At 42.5% G+C, this 22329-nt stretch overlaps 1 long non-coding RNA gene across 8 annotated transcripts in view; it reads right to left on the bottom strand.

Moving 5' to 3' along the window:
* LOC143443328 (uncharacterized) overlaps positions 1–22329 on the bottom strand; it is a 406912-nt gene that overhangs the window by 290289 nt on the left and 94294 nt on the right. For 7 of the 8 annotated variants that reach the window (XR_013112207.1, XR_013112203.1, XR_013112206.1 and 4 more), the window contains exon 3: positions 6880–6923. The exons of the other annotated variant lie outside the window; for it this stretch is intronic. This is a non-coding gene — a long non-coding RNA (uncharacterized LOC143443328). The remainder of the gene's footprint in view (positions 1–6879; positions 6924–22329) is intronic. 8 annotated transcript variants of the gene reach the window in all.

Below are 22329 nucleotides of genomic sequence, written 5' to 3'. Positions count from 1 at the left end.
TTTGTGACCACCAGGAATAGCACAGCTTCTTGGAGCAATGCACAAGTGACCTTAAAAGCTCTTCTTTTCCATCATAGATAATTTGTCTTCTAGCGAATGCTGTCCACACTGTTTATCTATGAGATCAACAGTAAAGCACCCGGTCATAACAACACAGCAGAAAAGACACATGGTCTGAACTCAGAGACTTGGGGTCAAGTGCCAGCCTGGCCAATTCCACTGGTCCCCAGACAAGTTAACCTGTCTCACTCCTATCATTTGTAAAAAGGAGTCAGCGTGCCATCAAATCCATGGAGCGGTCAGAAGGCTTCCCTGAGTTATTGCACTTACTAAGGCTTACAGAGCACCCAACATCTCCCACACACTGTTTATACTGCAGCTGACAGCAACACCCGTAGCTTTGACTCATGGAGCACAAGAATATCGGCTGGCTACAAGAAGGTGCTCTCCAACTCGTTATGCCTGAGCATTCTATAAGAATCACACCGTCCAGAATATTCTAGAAGACAGATTAAAAACGTAAAGAATGTGAATCTGGCAGGCTTTGTGTGTGTTCCCAGGGTGAGTGTCACTCTTATTTCTAAGAGATGAGTCTCAGAGCACATATCACACTCAGCAGGATTTTTGCCAAACAGAGAAGGTGATCTTTAGCAGTGGTGGAGGAGGTGGTGAGTATACCTCAATAAATATGGAGGCCAGAGGTTCATGTCTGGTGTCCTCTGCTGCTCTAACCTTACTTTTTAAATGACACCACCTCTCACTGAACATGGAGGTCACAGTTTCAAACAGGCTAGCTGGCCAGTGAGCTGCCATGGTTCTCCTGTCTCTACCTCCAGTGATGTCACTGCAGATACACACCACCTTCCTGAGTTTTTACATGGAGTCATGGATTGGAACTCAGGTCTCAAACTTGCACAGTACACTTTACCCCATGAGCCAGCTCCCCAGCCCCACACTGGATATAAATTCTGCACATCATTTTATAATTTAATTATTCCGGGTATCATGCAACAACATTCCTTCTATAGGAGAATTTCAAACATGGGTTTTTCCATGGGTCTTCTGCAGAGCGAGTGAGTGATTTCCTTTACCCACATGGCTTCTCAGAAGCATCTTTATTGCCATGTTAACCTGTCTACAAAGGCTTGACAGGCACTCACAATCTACGCTGGCCACAGTCGCTCACGTAAAAACACTTATTATACAATTGATATTTTTAAGACATTAAATCAGCATCAAAGAGAGTCTTAGCTACTTTTCTACTACTATGAAAAGAAACCATGACCAAGGCAACTTACAGAAGAGTTTATTGAGAACTTACAGTTTCCAAGGGTTAGAGCCCATGACTATCATGGAAGGAAGAATGGCAGCAGGCAGGGAACATGGGGCTAGAGCTGCAGCAAGAGCTTATATCCTGATATGAAAGTTGGAGGCGGAGAGAGCAAGACTGGGCTTGGCATGGGCTTTTGAAACCTCAAAGTCCCCAGTGACTCACTTCCCCCAACAAGACCACACCTCTCAAACAGTCCTACTAAGCAGAGACCAAGCATTCAAATATACAAACCCATAAGGGCCATACTCATTCAAGTCACCACAAAGACTATCAAATACTTGGAAAGTGGCATTTTTATAAATAAACAGGTCAAAAATAGGGAGGACTATGAATGAATGTTCATTAAAGCATTATTCACAAAGTTAAATCCATGCACATGCCCATGCATGGATGAGTGGAAGAACAAACTGTGGTATGTGCTTCACAAGGAAGAACACCATGCTGACAGAAATACACCAAGCACACAAGAACAAATAGTGCACGTCCACAATGATGGGAGTGGACAAACTCAAGGACATCAAGAGAATGGGCTGTCAGGGTGGGCAAGAGATGGGAGTAAAATCAGTGCTTCACACATGTGGTTTGGGGCTAGGAAGATGAAGTTGTTCTAGGGATAGGCAGTAGTGATGGCTACACAACACTGTGAGCAAACATAAGGGCAGTCAGATACAACCCACAGCAGGAAGCTTTACATTAGGCTTGTTACAACCGAAGAATAATACTAAACCATCCCAGCTTAGCAGAATCTAAATAGCATTTGAGTGGCGGAGACAGAAGGATCAGGAGTTCAAGTCATGAGTACATAATACTGTGCCAAATAACAACGACAAAATTGTTGTCTTGGCCCCTGCAAGTTGTACAAAGAAAAAGAAGGAACTAGTAGCTACCAGTGACCTTGGACTACAGAAACCATTCAGGGGGCCAGAAAGATAACTCAGCAGGTAAAGGAGCTTGCTGCCAACTCTGATGATTGGAGTTCGATCTCAGGAAGCCACATGCTGGAAGGAGAGAACTGGTTCTCAGGAGTTGTCCTGTGACCTGCACAATGGTGCAAGTGCGCCACAGCCTCCTTCCTCCTCTACACAGAGGATAACCTTGGTTTTTTTTTGTTGTTGTTGTTTTTTTTTTTTTTTTTTAAATTAGGAGCAAAAAGAAAAATGCTAAAAAAAAATCAGGGACCAATATCTACTTCATTCTCACCTTTAAAGTGGAAGGAAAAGAGGGAAGAGAAGAAGGGGAGGGGTACATGAGAAAGAGGAAAGGGGGGAAACAAATGGAAGCAGGAAGGAGGATGAGGGAAACAAGCTTCCTGTTCTCTCTCCAGGAGAAAGCATTGCACATGCTAACTACCAATTAATGGGAAAAACACTCCAGCTGACTGAGATGCGAGCCAGGCCCCAGTCACAAGACACCTGCTCTCTACTTGTATCTGTGATGGTACCTGTGGTGCTCAGAAGAAAAGCAATAAGAAAAATTCCCGGGTCTAGCACATGCCACAGTCTCCAAATGGAACCTGAGCCATCCATAATCTTCAGTGTCAAGGCAAGGCCTAATAAATTTCAGGAAGATTAATCCCACTTAGAGTTAGCATCACTAGCCTCCAGTGAAAACACTCGATTAGATCATAGGGTCCCAGCCAGTCTGGCTCGTCCACTTCAGGCGCTGCTTCTCAAGCTTTACTGACAAGACATGACAGGAATAAGGACAGAACTATTTCTCCTTCTCTTTGTCCTTCCCTGCAGCCACATTTACTGGCATTTTATAGTCTCTTTCCAGCAGCAAGCTCCCAGGAAGCAGAGGTGAGGTGCTCCATCACGCTCACACCCCTCACGCCCTCAATCACGCACCTCCACAGAGCAGATTCAGAGGACTGGGACTGTTGCCAGAGCTGACCAGTTATTTCTTTTGAGCACTAAATAAAAGCTAACGAGGCAAATTATCTTTGCTTCTCAAAAACCCTAGGATTGCACACTGAAAATCCCACTGTAGTTTGAATTGGAATGGGAGATGAATGGTCTCATGGAAAGACGAGACTCTGGGGACCAGGAACTCCTGGTTTTGATTAAGGTGACGTTTTTCCTATGACAGGCTATAAATAACCATTTTTGTTTAAAATGTGTGTGTGTGTGTGTGTGTGTGTGTGTGTGTGTGTGATCTGTCAAATTTGGAGGTTCTAGGCACCAATAGTATTCCGAGCAGCCCATGGAGGCTTCTGCCTTACCTTGAACATCACCTCTCTCTGCTAACAGGTCAGCCCTTGGCATTTGTATCCACGCCTGATTACAATGACTCACACAAAAAATAAAAAGGTTTCATAGATGTGAATTATTTTCCGGACTCCTAACCAACAAGGCCAATACAGTATTGGTTTGAGGTTTTTTGGGGTTTTTTTTTGTTTGTTTTTTTGTTTTTTTGGGTTTTTTTTTTGTTTTTTGTTTTTTGTTTTGCACATCCATTCTGATTACAGGTTTTGTGGAATTAGAAACAGGTGGCATGTGATATTCAGGACTGCTGGCAGGAAATTTGCATATCAACAGAAAACAGAAATTTTCTAATCACATAAATCATATATTGTAATCACATGAAAAAAAAAAAAAAAAAATCCTTCCAGTTCCTCTTTGTGAGAAATGTGTTTTAAAGGGCAAGGAAATCAAACACAGTCAAGGTCAATACAACCTAAAGAACCTCTTGTATGGTAAGGATTTTCCACAAAGTGGTTTGGGAAATACACAAATGTATGTTTATTTCACCAGAAGTTGCTGGAGACCACACAGGTAGACTTTGGTTTGATTTGTTTGCAAAGCTGGGGCTAGAACCCAAGCCCTTGCTCAGGCAAGGCAAGCTTGGACCACTGAGCTACATCCCCAGCCATCTTTTGACTTTTTATTTGAGACAGTCTTGCTACGTTATCCAGGCTGATGTTGAACTAATTCACTCTATCACCTGCTTAGACCATGAACTTGAAACCCTCCTGTCTCAACCTACTGAGTAGCTGAGGTGACCAGCCTGTCCCACTGGGCAGACTCCAGTCAGGTGTCAGATCTCTGATATCATTTACAAATAATTTCTTGAATTGATTAAAATTTCTCATCTTGGGAGATGAAACGGGGTCTTTATTTCTACCCCAAATGCAAGCAGCAGGGAGATGAAAAGGACATGACCATAAACTAAAGCATTGATGTCAAAGAAAAAAAGAAAAAAACCTTACCTCTGACCCATTTCTTTTTAGACTGGAAAAATAAAATGTGTTTTCCACAAAGTCTTTTTTTTTTTTTAATCTGTTTCTACTCAAGGCTAGAGGTCTATTTATTTTTAAATGACACGCAGGAAACCTCCCAACTGCAACTCAGATTTACATCTGGCTAATCCTGAAAATGTGACTGACCAAATTCATGCTGCTTATTTCTAATGAGTTCTGTGATTTGGGGATAACACATGTGAGAGATGGCGAATTAACTACAGAGAGTCAGCAAGCAGCAAGCAAGCTAGCAATCTTGGCGGAGACGAGTCAATTTCTAATCATGCTTGCCAGAAGCTCAGGGTGGGAGAGACAGGTGATAAACCCTGCCAAGAGCTTGTCTCCGTTTCCTTTTCCCGTAGACTATTTCAACACTCCATCAGCAAACAGAGCTCAACTTTTCCTTTCCACAATTTTGCAAGGAAAAGATTGCAAGGAAAGCTCTGGCCCTCTTGATAGTCTCAGAAAAATGAAAACACTTCGAACTGCAAAATGCAGTGTCAGTCTCTGAGAGGCCCTTTCCTGGAGCTGTGTCCATTTACAATCAGAAAAGGACAGAGGTGAAAGGGAATGTCACGGGCATGTTACAGAAATGCACAGTCTAGCGACATCGCCTACAGACAACTAGGAAACCATGATCAAAATTTCACATACCTAGACACTCCATACCTAGATATCATATCATAGAAGGGTGGACACCAGCTAAATTAAAACAACAAACCAACCCAGAGATGGCACAAGAATGGACCTTAGGTCAGGCCTCTCAGGGCTGGAGAACCAAAGTTCTCAGAACACTTACTCATAAGGGCCTGCAAGGGCCTGTAGTAGCTCATGTCCTCCCAGCTGACTCTCAAACCTTCACCAAAGGTAAAGTCTTCACCAAAGGTTTCTATCCATGACTGCACTTGGAGAGCCTTTAAACTTTGCCCCACCACCCCAATAAAATCACAAATCTCCTGGCATCAAACAAGTGATTCAGATCACTCAGTCAGCAGCTGAGAAACACAACTCTTGAAAATACACCCTTAAAAAAGCATGTCTCCTTATTGAATCCTTACAGATATTTAATTTCATTGTCTTGGGCTAGAGAGAAATCTCAGCAGTTAAGAGCACTAGCTAATCTTCCAGAGGACCCGGGGTTCAATTTCCAACACCACATGACAGCTTACAACTGTCTTTAACTCCAGTTCCATGGGTACTGGCACCCTCACACAAACATGTATGCAGGCAAGGCATTTATTTATTTATAAAAATAAATAAATCCAATAAATAAATAAATAAATAAACCCTTTAAAAAATTCATTGTCTTTTCTGTCCTGGAAGATTATGGTCACCAATTCTGTCCCCAGCTCCTAGATACACTTCATAACTCAGAAGCAGGCTAAGTTTATTCTACACCTAGAGGCTGAAGCTGGTTTAGTATGGATGACAGAAGGGAATGGGAGGCTGGAGCAATCCAGGTGATATACAACACACCATCTTATGAGTGTGAAGTGCTTCACCGTATACAATGACAAATGCAAAATAGCGTGAGCAAAGACTCAACAGTTAACAACATCTGTATACCAGTGGTTTGCTTGACTCCGCCATCTTAAGAATCATCTGGAAGGCGCGTTACAACAGCCCCAAGCCAGAATCCCTGAGCCACTAGCCAGGGGATGGGTCTAATTGTCTTCATTTTTCAATTACCATTTGGATTTCTAGCAGTTCACCTGTGATATGCTGGGTGCTGATCATATGAGATAAAGTGCTTTGATTCAACTCCCTGGCTGTGCTTGGACAACTGAACCCTGGGTGCTTGCTACAGAGGAAGGGCTTACCTATGACTGCTACTACATTGGGCAGAAGAAATGGTACTTACATTTACAAAAAAAAAAGGTTCTCCATCTTTAAGGGACTCATATGGGGAAAAAAAAGTTCAAAGCACTGTAGTTAGAACTGGCAAAGGTGAAGCAGAGTGGCCTATTTCCTCAGAGGCAACCTTTAGCTTAAAATTAGGGTTTAATGAATGTTAATTAAATGGTGTGTGTTTTATATTACCATGAGGTTCACTTAAGAATATATAAAAGCTATTATGACAGAGAAAAATACATGTATAAATATATAAAAGTAAGCTACTATGATAGAAAAATAGAAAAAGACACTCAAGATAAATACTTGTGAAGAGGAGAGGAAGAATGAGAAGAGGTTTATCTGGGACTTTGGGATAGCCCAAGCAAAAGCAAGGCACAAGCTGGAGTAACACACACAATCACAAAGATCGGTCATCTAGAACCCTCCCATCCAGAAAAAAAAAAAAATTGCTTACTTGAACGTGCTGGGTATGAAGGCTTCTGCAGTCACATAGGAGTCCTATGAGAGAAAGGGAAAGTGAGTTATACACCCAGAACCCAACGTCCTCAGAGGACCTAACACTGTCCTGCGCTTGACTGTTTTGGAACCACAGCAGAGACTCACTGCAGAGTATTAACTCTCTAGATTCTTGAGCAAAGCTAGGAGCCTTCAGCAAGGATGGGCACAGTTCCAGTCTGGCCACTCCTGTCTAAGGCATGGCCTGCAGGACATGTAGCCATCCCAAGCCTAGACTTTCATGAACTGCTGATAAATTTCTCCAGAGTAACTCTCAAAGCTAAGAGGACTTCACTACACTGGGGAAATTAGTCCTGAGATGCCATGGTGGGGTGTGTTGGGGTGGGGGTGGGGTTGCACAGCACCAATGTGTGTGATATGCCCTAGTGATTTTTTTTTTTTTTATGTTTATGGGTGTTTTGCCTGTATTACGTATGTGTGCCACTTACACGCCTGATAGCCATGGAGACCAGAAAAGAAGAAGGAGTTGGACCCCTATGGAACCGAGGTTACAGATAAATTACGAGCTGCCATACAGCTGCTGAAAATTTAACCAGGATCCTCTGGAAGAGCAGCCGGTGTCATCCAGCCGTCATCTCTCCAACCCTTACCTAGAGATTTATGGAGCTGATTTCATTTAGCCTTTAAAACAATTTTGTAAACCTAGTGTCAGTAGGGCTGGGGAGACGGGCCAGCTGGGGGTACTTGCCATCCAAGCATAAGAACCTCCATTACATCGCTAACACCTGGTCAGAAAATGGGCATGGCAGCGTGCTCTTGTGATACGTGCTGAGGAGCAGACACAGGCAGATCTCTAGACTTACTGACCGCTAGTTAAGACTACTTGGTGGAGTCCCAGGAGAATCAGAGAGACCTTGCCTCAAAATCTGAGGTAGAGAGTGTTGACCTCTGGCTTACACAACTAAGGAATACCAGCAACAGAAGGCTCTAGAGCTACAGAGGAGGATGTACAAGAAATTGTTCCTGTCCCAGAAGTAGCAATGGCAGTCACAGATCAAAATCCCCATTGGTGACCTCAGAGGAGAATTTCCTAATGGCACCATGTTCCAAACCCTGGGAGCCAGGCCACCTCTGTTGTCACATCAAAACCCTAGTGAACATTGACTCTAGGACTTAAAAAGAAATGCAAGATTCTATCAAAGGTCAAGTTTGTTTTCTATGCCCAGGCTTATCTTTTTAAGACTCTAGTATTTTATGAGCACATGTTTGATTACAAAATAATTACTCAATAGAATAGTACAGAACAAAATTAGCTAATAACACTTTTACCCAGGCTGGGATATACACACTTAGAATCCCAGCTTGGAGAGGAAGAAGCAGTGGGACCTAGAGTTGCAAGGTCAGCCTTGAGTACCAAAAGAGTTTGAGGCTAGCCTGGGGTACATGAGACCCTGTCTCAAAAAGAGCAAACAAAAACTTCCATTTTACTGAAAGGCTGTATGTATATGTCTTTCCCTGATATCCGCGCCCCCTTTAAACACGCATGGAGTTCATAATAGCAAGTTTTTCTTGACACAGATGGAAACTTAAAAGTTCTGTTATCTTTTACATTTTTTGGTGGCTATACTATAAAGTCCTTATTTTATTTAAATCTAATTCCAAGAAAAAAGTTCAATTCAGGGTAATTCAGGGCAGATTCAGCTATTTCAGGGCGACTTCTTTTTTGTTCTACAGAGGATATAATTGTCTAAGGATTAGAAATGTACAGCGTTCCTCCTGGGCTGGGCTGGCGGTGCATCTTCAATAGGTGTATACACTTCAGAAAGCAGCTGACAAGATCTCTAAGGCTCAAGGTCACTTTTCTCTCCTTCCTGGGCTACACATAATTGGCAAAGCACATTTGTCCTGTGAATCGGGTAGCAAGAAAACCATTTGATAGATCAGCAGTCATGATCAGGACACACCTGCTCTGGCTCCCTCCTGGTTTAAAATAATTCAGCATTATCAGCCTCCCCGATTAAGAAGAATTAATATCCTGAAATTAAAAAAAAAAAAAAAAAAAAAAAAAAAAGAAGAAGAAGAAGCTTGGGTAAATAAAATGGTTGCTACCCCTACACACAGCAGAAAATACCAACTGTGCACATGGTAGCAGCTTCCCAACTTCCCATTGACCTTGGGGTGCTAATGAGACAGCTCTGTAGAGACTGCATGAAAAAGCATCCTACACTTAGCTGGCCCTAACGCAAAATTCAGACTCTTCTCCCTCACCACAGCAGGAGGGCTTGCCTAATTGGGATGTGCAGGAGACTTGGCCTGAACGTGCTGCCCTGAGCACACCCCAGAAGAGGACTGGGCTACACACATACACGTGCACTTGACTGAATGGCCGCACATGTATGCATGCACACACACACACACACAGCCGCACACGCGCACATCTAAACATATATGTAAACACACATGTACACAAATACAAGTGCACACTCAGACACATTCTCCACACCCACTGCTCTTTCTGTTTTCTCCCCCAAAGCCCAAGTGGATAATAATAAATGTGGTTTTTGATATTAAAGTATGTGATTAATTGGGGGGGAAGCAGGTGGAGATGGTTTTTTGTAAGCATAAACCTCCCCCATAAGCCTGGTGGTAATGACCACAGACAGAAACAACAAAGGCTCCTGTGAAAGGAGCCCCTCTAATCACATTAGCTTGCAGTTCTAAAGGAAGATGGTTGCTCCCAATCTCCCTTTATACATAGCAACTTCAAAAAAATCCCTATTTTCTTAGTACATCTTTATGGAGGAAAGCGTGCATGTCTTTGAAGGCTCACACAAAACAAACAAGAGTCTTTACAAGACCTCCCTGACCACCCAGGGAGAATCAAATAGTAATTTTTTTCCTCCAGTAGGCCACCCCAGGATACCAGGAATAAAAAGGAAAGAGAGGAATTCATCAAGTAACCAGGATGTGCTTTTCAAGTGTGGCTATCAGACTGTTTTAATCTAAATATTATGCTATAGTTTTCACTAGCAAAGCCCAGTGAAATCTACTGATCCATTTATTGGACAGAAGTTGCTTTTAAATCACAGAAAAACAGGTTAAAATCTAGGAAACGGCAGAGGAGAGGAAGATGGAGGAGTTTTCTTTTTCAAATCCTGAGAAAGGAGCAGAGGCTTTTAACCGTGGTGATTATCGAAGGGAGGGGCAGGGGGTGCTGAGGCCCTCAGATGAACTGTTCAGTGGCTTTGCTGATGGAGGCATGGGGGAGTGGAGCTGGCAGGGCACCACACAGAGAGCTAGGAGCAGGCAGGGTGTGCTTCGGAATCTTAAGAAAGACTTAGAGTTTACACATACTCATGGACTCCACAGCTCATGTCTCTGCACAAACTCTCCATTTAGACAAAATGAAAACTGGAGAAGGAGCCTTTCTAACTACCCCAAGCTGCCTTCCCCTGCCCAGTCCCTACCGTGGCCATGTGGGCACCCACGCTCTAGCCCCACCCCCACAATTTCCCTACAGTTTAAGTAAAGGTCACCTGTACTTGCTTGAGCCAGTTTACTGGCGGTCATGTGTGTGTGTGTGTGTGTGTGTGTGTCCATGAGAGTATGGTGCACATACGCCAGTGCCCCAGATGTCATTCCTAAGGAGCTGTCCAACTTATTTTTGATATGAGAATCTCTTACTGGACTAGGACTTGACAATTACGACAGGCTAGAAGGCTATGGAGCTCTCTACCTGTCTCTATGTCGTATCTCCATCTCCAGCAGTTTACATGGGTGTTGGGACTTTACCAACTGAGCCATCTCCCAGACAAATAAATGGCCTTTTATTTCCCTGAAATGATCTGCTGACCTTATCTGTCTACTGACTATTTTTGAAAAGAGCCAATATCCTGCCTCAGTTTCTCATCTGATGATGCAGATAAGAAAGTGAGCAATGTTCACTACTGTAAATGTTGGGTGAGCGAAGGCTGCAGACCAAGTGACATTGTTGACAGATGTCAGTTGACCCAAAGAGCAAAAGACCTTGCTAAAACTTAACATCTACAGCTGAAAGTACACATTGTAAAATATCCCGGGATTTTTTTTAACTAATATGATTCTTTAAATAATCCAAACATGAGAGAGAGAGAGAGAGAGAGAGAGAGAGAGAGAGAGAGACTGACAGAACAGTGGTGGTACATGCCTTTAATCTTGGGAGGCAGAGGCAGGTGGATCTCTGTGAGTTTGAGGCCAGCCAGCCTGGTCTACAGAGTGAGTTCTAGGACAGTCATGGCTTCAGACAGAGAAACCCTGCCTTGAAAAACAGAAGGAAGGAAGGAAGGAAGGAAGGAAGGAAGGAAGGAAGGAGAAAGGGAAGGGAAGGGAAAGGAAGGGAAGGAAAAGAAAAATCCAAATAAAGCTAATCTTTGTATAAAGAAATAAACCCAACTCCAAATGAAATAAAGGCAAAACAATCACACTATTATAATAACAGAAATGTTCCTCCATGCTGAACCTCAATGGATGCGTTAGTGGACAGATCAGAAGGTGGGATAAAAGATGGATGGATGGCATGGATAGATAGATGGATGGATGGATAAATTAGCAATTAGACAAGACAAGGCAGACCAATTGGCAATCAGCTAAGAGGTGAAGATGGCATCAGCAATTGAAACTCCAGGGTGATAAAGCTCCTGCTACACCCATCCCTCACACTTTTATATACCAGACAGACACACAGTCAGTTCTTTTAATTTTGAAATAAAATACAGATGAGGAAAACCCACCGTGCATAAATAAATAAATAAATAAATAAATAAATAAAATTCCTTTTTCAACCCCAGGATTTCTTTAGTCATTTAAAATCCAATTGTCTTTAAAGCCTTTTCATAGAGGCAGCAGCTTGTCTTCACCTTGTGAAGCCTATTCATGCCACAGGTGTGCCTGAGTGGCAATACCACATGCCAGTCACAAGCCCGTCACCCCAGGAAGCGTACAGACGGACCATTCTTGTGAAGAGCTCCCAGCTCCATGTCTTGCTCTTCTCCTCCAGTCTGCCACCTCCATCTGTCCCCACATTTATTCAGCGAAGTGCAGCACCAGCATGAACACCCCCATTACAGAAATAATGAGCAGACTTAGAGAAAGGCAGATTTCAACGCGGTTGGTAGACGCTTGGAATAAAAGGGCTCTGGATAACAGGACCTATCTATTCCTTCTGCTCTGTAAGGCTCAGGCATGTCACACACACATTTCAGATGGGGATGGACTACAAACTAGGACCCGGACCATTAGAATTATGTCCAAGGATGTCTCCCTACTGGGCCACAAGACTGATAGGTACAGCTTCAGAAAACATTCTGTCACTTCACTATCCCAAGTCCAAAAAGCATCACCTCAGGGCTGAGAAGATGGTGAAATTGGTAAAATGTCTGCCACACAAGCAGAAAAACCCAGGTTTAAATCTCCAGCACCCATGTAAGAGGGCTGAGTGTGGTAGTGTACACGTGCAGTCCTATCCTTAAGGAAACAGTGAGAAGCTACTGGCCAGCCACTGTAGGTGAACCATGAGCTCCATCCATGCTCTATAAAAGACCATGTCTCAAAAACTAAGGTGGAGAATGGCGGATGAAGACACCTATCATTGCCCTCTGCTTCTGCACACACATAGTGCACATGTAATGCACACACATGGATGTGCACCTACACACATGGATGTGCCACAATCACATACATCATACACACAATCACAGAGAACACCCACCTTTCTCCACACCTCTTGGAAGGTCACTAAAAAAAAAAAAATGTGATCTCGGTAGTATGTCAAATAGAAAACGCATGGTGCCGGATGCTAGCTGGAGCCAAAGACAGCTATGGAAAGCTGATTCACAGCAAGGCCCCTAAGCTGAACAGCCACAGCAGTGCTCTCATTACTCACAATCTCAGTCACCAGCAGCCTGGATACATTCTGTTTAGAGTCCTTCAAGAGAAGAAACACTCCAATCACATAACTTTCATCATCACTGACCGTTGTCATTGTTCTACCTTATTGCAGTAGGCTTGTTGATCAGTCACTGCCCAATTTGCCAGGATAGTGATAGCTATACAAAGGATTCAAGAAATCAGAGTTTGTAAAACGTATCCCGTGTGATGTGGGAGGCACGGGGCTCTTTTCCCTAATAATGGCCCAAACTATATTAAGCTACAACATGAGTGTTTGAGGAAATCATGGGTCTTCTCTGTAGCACAGACTCCTTCTAGATGAAGAAAATAATCGTTTGAACATCCCTCCTTCAGAGCTCACCTGTGGCCACCCCACCTAAAATAGCCCTCACAGTACACCTCTGCCTCCACGTTACGCATTATTTCTTTATAGTTATTGTTATCTGATATTACATTTTATCTTATTACCATTATTCTTCAGTCTCTTTTCCCCAAAGCAATAGCTCCTTAGTACAGGAATTACCTTTGCTCTACCTGTGCATTCTCGGGATCTAAAACCATAACTAATATAAATAGGTAATGAGTAATTACTCAAAAAGTAACTGATATGCACTTCCCATATCAGAAGCTTACTGATGTGCTCCCATCTCACTCAAACCCTAAGGACAATGTTTTGTCTACCCCCAAAACTACAGGACAGTTAGTTGCCTTTCATTAGCCACAAGGACTGGTGCCAACACCTTTTGCATGAAAAGTTCCAGTCCCTGAGTTTAACACTCTCTGCTACCTTTGTATATCCCTTAAATCATCTCTGGGCCATGAAGAGTCCTAAACATAGCATAAGCACTAAGTAAACAGCTAATGTTCTCTATTGTTTATGGATGACTACAGAAAAATCAACCCACATACAGCCAGGGCAGACATAATTCACTCTCTACATTTGGTTGGACCTATGGGCACAGAAGGCAGTCTGCACCATGTTGTTGTTGGCTTCTGTTCTGTTAGCTGAGGTAACTCAGGACCAGACCCAAGATCGAGAGGGGTGTTCTGAGCAAATTTGGCAGCTGGCACACTCAGGAGTGTGGGCAAGAGTGTAGAAGCGCATGAACCACATCAAAGCAAGAAATGACTGCTGCTTCAAACACAAAGGTAAAGACACTACTTGGGAACAAACAGGGCTAGAACTGAATGAAGGCTGTCACCTACATATAAGAGCTGGAGCTATCAGATAACATCCATCTTCTACTTGTGACCATAAGGGTCCTTCTGCCACTCATAATTTAAGACAAAGTTAAAATTACCCCTAAGAAAGATTGTACTAGATATGGGGGGTGAAATCCAGGTCATAATCCTTCCTACTGGAAGATCTGTGCAGAGCAGACATGCTGGTCAACAGGAAGACTAAAAAGTGCTCACTAAACAGACTTCTGTGAAGGTAGCAAACAGAAAAAACATCTTGCAACGATTGTCTCCTACTTTTCTGTTGCTATGACTGAACACCACATTCTGGGGAATATATAAGAAAGGAAGGTTTTTTGACTCACGACTGTGAGGGCAGGAAATTGTAGGAACACAGACAAGCAGCTGCTGAGGGTCTAGTTGCATCAGACAAGGCACAGAGCCTGGCAAGACACCATAGCACACACTGATAGCTGTAGTCCCTCCTCTTTTCTTCCTCCTCTAAAGCCACTAATGCATCATGGGAACTTCACCCTCTAACCTCAGCTAATCCTAAAGACCTCCCAAGGCTCCACTTCTGAATATCATTAACACATGAATTTGGGGATTACATTTCCATTAAGTGAATTTGGGGGGTAACACAGGCAAACAGTAATGAGAATGTTTAAAACTCATTTCTCTCTTCATTTAGAAATCATATTGTCTACACACGTTAGAATGAGGTTAACCACTAGCTTATAGCTTTTCACAGATTTGTTTGCAATGAGCTAAATTTCAGTTCAATTGCAAAATCATACCTGAGTTAAAGCCTTAACTTCCCATGTTACCGCAAGAGAGAAGTCGCTTCTTCCACTGAACTTTCTATAACGCTGACGAACTGCTTAGAACTTCAGTCAATCTGTAGAAGTGCGATGCTGCAGGTTCTAACTACAAACTGTCTTAGACTTGGCTGAGCGCTTTAGCCCCCTCCAATAGCTGCTCTGTGCTGAATCTACCATCCTCCCTTTACTGTAAGCTACTGACCTGATATACCTTCCAACATAAATAAAAAGTGTTGTGCTTTATGACTTTCTTTCTTCTATTACTATAGAACCCTCATAAACTCCTGCCACATTGGAACATGGAATTGGGAGTAACCTGAATATATGTCCCCAAGCCACAGGCATATACATTTGGTTCCAGAATAAAAATTCTCTCATTTCTTTTTAGGATTCTATTCTCAGTTTCTCCCCAAACTGAGACATTTTTCTCAGCAAGAAGACAGTAAGTAAATACAGTTTAAGGAGTACTAATGTTAAGTGTCAATACCACTAAAGGTTGCATGGATTCTATACATAGAATGCTCTATTTAAACGGCAGTCCATTATCTTTATAAGATTAATACATACAAGCATTAAAAAAATATTTTTTTTTGGTAGCCAGGCCTGGTAGAACACAGCTATAATCCTCAGCACCTGGGAGGCAGAGGCAGGAGAATTGAATCCAAGATCACCTTCATTCACATGGCACGGTTTGCCAGTCTGAGGTACAGGAGACCTTGTCTCCAAAAACAAACGTGCCCTTCCTTCCTCCCCCTCTCTAGGTAAGCTTCGGTTCCGTTTGTATGTGAGACTTTGAAGTAATCCCACCTCCTTGAATGGTTTTCAGTTACAGGAAGGAGGGGAGGGAGACTGGGGGACTGTATACAAGAGACAGGCTGAGGAAGGAAGAGAGGGAGCCAAAAAGGTAGAAAGGAAAGAAAAGGGGTAGGGGGGCTGAGTGGGAGATCAAGCGGGCTCAGAGAATACCACCACAAATGAAGTTTGTGCTCTGTTCACAGTGAGTATCTCAGACACCTGAATGTCTCCTAGCAGAGGCCAGGACACAAAGGACAGATGATGTCCGCCATTTTTCCTTTTTTCTTAAAGCGCAGCAGTAGCATCTGCCAGAATATGTCCACCCATCTATGTTCCCCCTCTGGGTAGTAGCTCTCTTCCTATCCATCACAGGCATCTCTGCTCCCCAGGGCAATTCTCACCCTTCCATCCTCCACTCAGCAGCAGCAGCAACAAAGACATTTATGAGGGCCTGTCAACATGTGCCCCTCTGTGAGACATTGTACAAACCCGGGCCACGAGACTGGATTTCATCTTTTAAGGAGGTTCTCAACAAGATTATTGTCTGGTTTTAAAATGTTGACCGCCAGAAAGGCTCATACCCTATAAAACAGCAGGTCTGTGGCTCTGGGTACAAAGAGCGACATGTATTATAAGCCACCATAAATCAAAGGGGATTCCTTTCACACTCTGACACTGTCTGTGGTGAAAGCAGGAAGTGGATTTCTAAGCCTGTGAGCCCAGGTCTTTTGAGGAATGCCTTCCATGTTTCCAGTTCATTTAGTGCTATTTTTATTTATTTGGTGGTGTCCCCCCGCCCCGCACCCCGGGCCTGAAACAGCATGTCCTCATGTTGAAGACAGCTAAACATAGATCAATAAATATCTGAATGCGCGCGTGTGTGTGTGTGTGTGTGTGTGTGTGTGTGTGTGCATGCGTGTGCGTGATTATGTCCTGGAATAACTGGGCCAACATATATTATTTCTTGCAGGACAATGTTCAAGTGCAAAGAATATTAACCATAAATTAGGATCTAAACTGGGGTCCAGTGCAGCCTTCCTATTGATAAATGAATATGTAAGAAGTTAATTTTACTCTAAAATATGCCCATCTCTGTGTTTTAAAATGCAAGAAGCTCATGATTATTATAGTGTAGAAAATGAAAATATCTGAAGATTTCTTACAGGGAAGTTCAAATGGCAGAAGAATGTTTGAAATTTTCTGTCTTCCTAAAGATCAGAAAGCCTTGCAAGCTAATCCGTTCTCCCTCAACAAAGGGCATCTGCAAGGCGTCAGCCCCTGAAAAGAATCATTCTGACAGACCTAATGTATTCTTTTCAGAAAAGCCTGTTCAGAGGACTCCACAGAAAACGCATCACTGGCCCCGGGATGTCGCCCATCTAAACTGTTTCAGCCCTTTATAAATAGGTGAGGCCAAAGCATCTTCAATATATTCCAGATATCATATTGAGCTAGGAAACAGGACTGATAACCCTGAATGGTATATATTTTTCACACTCCCTTGGTGGACCAATATTAAACTGAGATTTGAAAGAGTTGCCACCCTTTCAAAGACCATCTCCCGGGAGAGAGCTACTCAGTCAAAAATGTCCTTAAGTTGAGAAATTCTAAATGGCATTGGTGATATAATTGAAACCCGTTACCCCCAAATATATGTACAGCGTGGCATTGTTGAAATAAGGCACCTTTCCCCTGGAACTTGGTGCGTTTTGTAAACACTCTCCCATGCTGGGATAATATGGTGAGAAAACTGGAATATAAGGAATGTTAATAACTTGTCTCAGGTCACTGGGCAGCTTCAGTGATAGATTGAGATAAAAATTGCTAATTCTAGCCCACTGATCTAACATATTAAGCATATAACTTTCAATTAATAATTTGGGGAGTTCCATTTCAAGACATGACTGAGGAGGCCCTTTATTGGCTATTCTGTCACATTCTGGGTTTACTCTTTTTCTGTTTCCATTACTGTCTACCCTTCTATCAGTGAAGGTGAATAGCCATTTCCACACATGGTCGCCATACCAGGTTCCTCCCACCCGGCTACCTTCTTGTGGCATGAGATTACCAAAACAAAACACACGCCCACAAACATTGGTCCATCTTATCCTTTCCCAGCATGGGAAGCAGAAAGTTCTCTAGAGCCTATCAGAGCATTTAAAATTCTCTTTGCAACAATCTCATCATTCTCAGTCCTCAATACACTGTCTTCTGTCTATGTGCTCTGTGGAAGTGTGAACATATATACATGGTGCCTATGTTTCTGTGTGGATGTGGACCAGAGGTTAGATCTCTTCCTCCATCTTTTTCCAACTAATTTTTTTGAGATCAAGTCTCTCACTGAGCCAGGAACATAGAAATTTGGCTATGCTGGCTTACCAGTGAGCCCAGTGGCTCTTCGTGTCTCTACCTCCTCAGTGCTGGGATTATAGGCAAGTGCTACCATGCCTGACTTTTACGTGAGTACTGAGGATTTGAACTCATGCCCTCATACTTGCCAGGCAAACACTCCTGCCTCCTCCATACATTCCTTTTAAGGAGAGAGATTTAATTTATTTATATTAATGTATGCACCCCCTGTCTGTCTGTGTGTGGTGGGGCTAGGGTTGTCTAAAGAGGCCAAAAGAGGTTTTCAGATGCCATGAAGTCTGAGTAACAAAAATTTGTGAGTCACTTAATAAAGACAGAGGTGTTGCAACTGAACAGTCCTCTGAGAAAGAAGCAACCACTCTTTATCACCCATCTCTCCAGCCCCATTCATTTATTCATTCATTCAGCTGGCTTAGACCACGCTGGCCTAAAGCTCAATAGATTTCTACCTACCTCAGCTCCAACCACGACCCCATCCCCAAATACTGGGATTAAAGGCATCTGACAGCATGGCTAACTTTATTTTTATTTTATTTTATTATTTTGTGTGTGTGAGTATTTTGCCTTCATGAATAGTTGTATACTACTCAAAGAGGCCAGAAGAGAGCATCAGATTACCCCTAGAACTGGAGTTACAGAAGGTTGTGACCTGCCATGCTGGCCAACTAGCTAGTTGGAAAAAGCATCCAAGGCCCTTTCCTCCTATGTTAACTGGAGTTACAGAGAATTGTAAGATGTCATTTAGTTATTGGGCATTGAACTCAGGACTTCTGGAAGAGCAGTCAGTGCTCTTAATCTCTGAGGCATCTCTCCAGCTCCACTCTCCATATTTTAACTGTCACTTCATAGACAGCATTCATACTTCCTACTTGCCTTTGTTCCTTAAACACATACTCAAATGACTGAGATGTTCACTGCTGAAAAGAACTTCATGGTGCACTTGGTACAAACCTGCCACCCCATCTCTATAGTCAGCTGAAGAAGCTACACCCAAATTTTGGGGGGATAAAGTTTCACTACTAAAAAACAAAACAAACAAACAAACCTACTTCCTTGAACGTTTCAGTTGTGAGAAATCCCAAAGTTGAGATAGACTCTCACATACTCATTTGAACATCTACCCAATTCTGTAACCTAGATGATCTATGTAAGAAATAAACTTTCAAGAGTTCGAGAGATGGCTCAACAGTTAAGAGCACTGACTGCTCTTCCAGAGGTCCTGAGTTCAATTCCCAGCAACCACATGGTGCCTCATAACCATCTGTAATGGGATCCGATGCCATCTTCTGGTGTGTCTAAAGACAGCTACAGTGTATTCATATACATAAAATAAGTAAATAAGCCTTAAAAAAGTAAAAGACAGGGAGACTTTATGTGACCTTTAACAAAGAAGAAGAAATAAACTTTTTCTGGACAAACAAGTCTTTCCAATGTTTGAGAGCATCCCATTAGACACCCCACTTCATGCTCTTTGTTCTATGTTCACATGCAGAGACCTTTGAACTCTTTGTCATGGAATGTGGATTACACTTCCTTCACCATCTCAACAAAACCTCTGATTTGGTACCAATTATAAATTATGTCATGCACATAGAGATAATGATAACATCTACACAGAAATCTAGAAAAATAGAGAAAGGTTAGGAACAGATTCACTAACCCAGCCTAGGGTAGTGGGGATGGAGGGTACCTAGCATCCCCTAAATGTCAAGCAGGCAAGGTACCCAAGTGAAAAGCTCCACATGACTTGTCTTGTTTAATCTATTAACATCAGGTTCCTAAAACTGCATTTGTTCTGTCCAGACCATCTCACTTCAGTTTATTTATTTCATCAAACACTCTAAGAACTAAAGCTAAACCCACTTTTTTTTCTCTTCCTGACTAAAGAGTGCTTATTTGAAGCAGGACTAGATACATTGCAATGTGATATTTAATTCAGTACATATTTTTGTTACATGTATTTACATATTTGTTTACATGCATGCCAGGACATGCACGTGGAAGGCATATTAACCTGTTGGAGGCAGTTTCCTCTTTCCATCATGTGTGTTTTGTGGATGAGACTCGTGTCTTTAGGGTAAGCAGACAAACAGCCTTTATCTCCTGAGCCATCTCTCCAGCCCTACATATGTACTTTAGATTTTGTTTAAATAGATTTCTTAATTCACATGTATCTGATTCCGTTTCCCAATGGATCTCCAATTTGGAGACTGGAGATGTAGATCAGTAGGTAGAGGGTTTGCTTAGAATGCAAGAGAGTATGGATTTGATTCCCAGCCCTGCATAAACCAAATAAATGCAATGGCACATACATAATAATCGCAGCACTCTTGAGGTAAAAGCATAGACGCAGAGGATCAATTCAAGACCTTTAAAGAAAAAAACAAAACAAACAAACCTATTATTCTGTCAACAGCAGTGTATCAATAAAGCATCAAAATCTACTCTGCAAGTTGGGCACACAGTAGGGCTTCCCCAAAGTATGTAGTGTCAGTATTGGCAAAGTCGTGGCTTAGAGATTTGTGCTTGGCTCTAAAAAAGGGACAAACCTCACCTGAGGAGGAAGTTTATCTTTCTGTCTGTTTATCCCCACAAAGTCTAAACAGGCGGTCAAGCTGGGAAACCAACCACAAATAAACCATTCTAAACATGTCTGGAGGTGGGAGGAGGGTCTTGGAATTCCTCCGCCTATTGGAGTTACTCAGCCCAGACCCTCAGCTCTCAAGTTATAAACACTATTAAACAGCACTGCACGGTTTTACTTAAACTAGGGTTTGTTTTCAGATTAAACTTTAACATTTAATAAATTTCCCATCAGAATATGGCAAAAACCGGCGTGTTTTTATTTCGAGTACCAAAGTCAAGCTGTGTTAGTGAAAACAGGCTGCAGCCATTATTCAGTCCCAAGGAAAGGTCAAGACTCTTGGATTCCCCTAATCCTCTTTCTGAGGCTGGCATTCCTGGGAATTCTGGAAATTTACATATTCTTTCTCGACCACAAAGCTGTCACGGGGCTCCAGCCAAACTCTTGTCACTGGCCTCCAGATTCAAGCTGATTTATGTATGTGCCACTGAGCAGAGAATTCACCTTGGAGACACCCGGCTTTGCAGTGGCAACCCTCCCATGGAAATTAAAGCAGCCCCTTCCATTCCTGAAGGTGAGGTCGTACTGTTTCTCCTCCTCTCCCACCTCTCCTGCTGCAAGCCTGTAAATTTAAAACTCGACACATTAAGGAAAAGACGACTCAGGCCCCTCTGGATCCAATCCATTTTTAAGTGTGCTCTCAGAGCTTGGCCACTTTACAGATGTTGGAGGAATGAAATATGAGGAGAGAAAGGGGAGTCTGACGTTAGCCAAGAAGCAGATCTATGGAAGGGGAGATGCTGAGGAGAAATAAAAGCAGGATGCATCATGCAAACTAACCAGATGGATATAACACCATAGAACAACAGACGGCCTCTCTGTCTAATCTGAAGGTGAAACAGTTAATAGGAACTTACAATTGAAGGCAAGAAAGGCTTGTATGGTAAAAGGCAAACTAAGGGCTGTAAGGCTGTTCTTACTTCATCTTTACGCTCATTCTGCCTACCCTGACCATACAAGTAAGGAAGGGTGATCTGACATGAAATGTAAATAGAATATCACCACACTGGCTGAATTCTGTCTTCCTGCCTCTATGACTCACACACACACACACACAAAATGCAATCCATCATCTCCACCCACCCATGCCTACTCCATATCAGCAGCCAAGTTTCTTGTGTGCCACTAACCCATGAGCCTGGCCAATCCTGGGAGACTTTAATTCTGTAGTGATAACTTTGATATATGGTGGATAGATTGGATGGGGACAAGAAACACTTGTTCACTTCATACTAATATAAGCAAAAGAAATAAAGAAAGCCAACACCCATTTTTGATTTATACCCACTTAAGAAAAAAAAAAAAATCAAAGGACCAAGCAAGCAACCATGATGCCTGACAGCCCAAGTGTGATCCTTAGGACCCACATGGTAGAAATAAAAACGGCCTCTCAAATTGTCCCTTGATCCCTATGTATAAGAAAAAAAAAATTATTAAGCTAGAGAAGTCTAGTGTTTGGGTCAGTCATAGTGTTCTTGCCTAGCATGAAGGAGGCCCTAAGTTACTACCCATGTTTAACAAAGAATCAACCAACAAAAATGTCAAAGAAGACAACTGGAAAGAAATAAAAATAATGCCAGATTAATATCTAATATTGGGGCAGATACTCGTAGGTATTCAATAAATTATCAAAATTAACCTTTTAAAAAAATAACCAATAATCACCCTCTCAGAGGCAAAGGGGAGGGGGTGAAGAACTCTAGGAGGGGGAACT

The sequence above is a fragment of the Arvicanthis niloticus genome, chromosome 8, assembly GCF_011762505.2.
Source record: "Arvicanthis niloticus isolate mArvNil1 chromosome 8, mArvNil1.pat.X, whole genome shotgun sequence".
Lineage (NCBI taxonomy): Eukaryota > Metazoa > Chordata > Mammalia > Rodentia > Muridae > Arvicanthis > Arvicanthis niloticus.
This window is presented reverse-complemented; position numbering and strand designations above follow the sequence as displayed.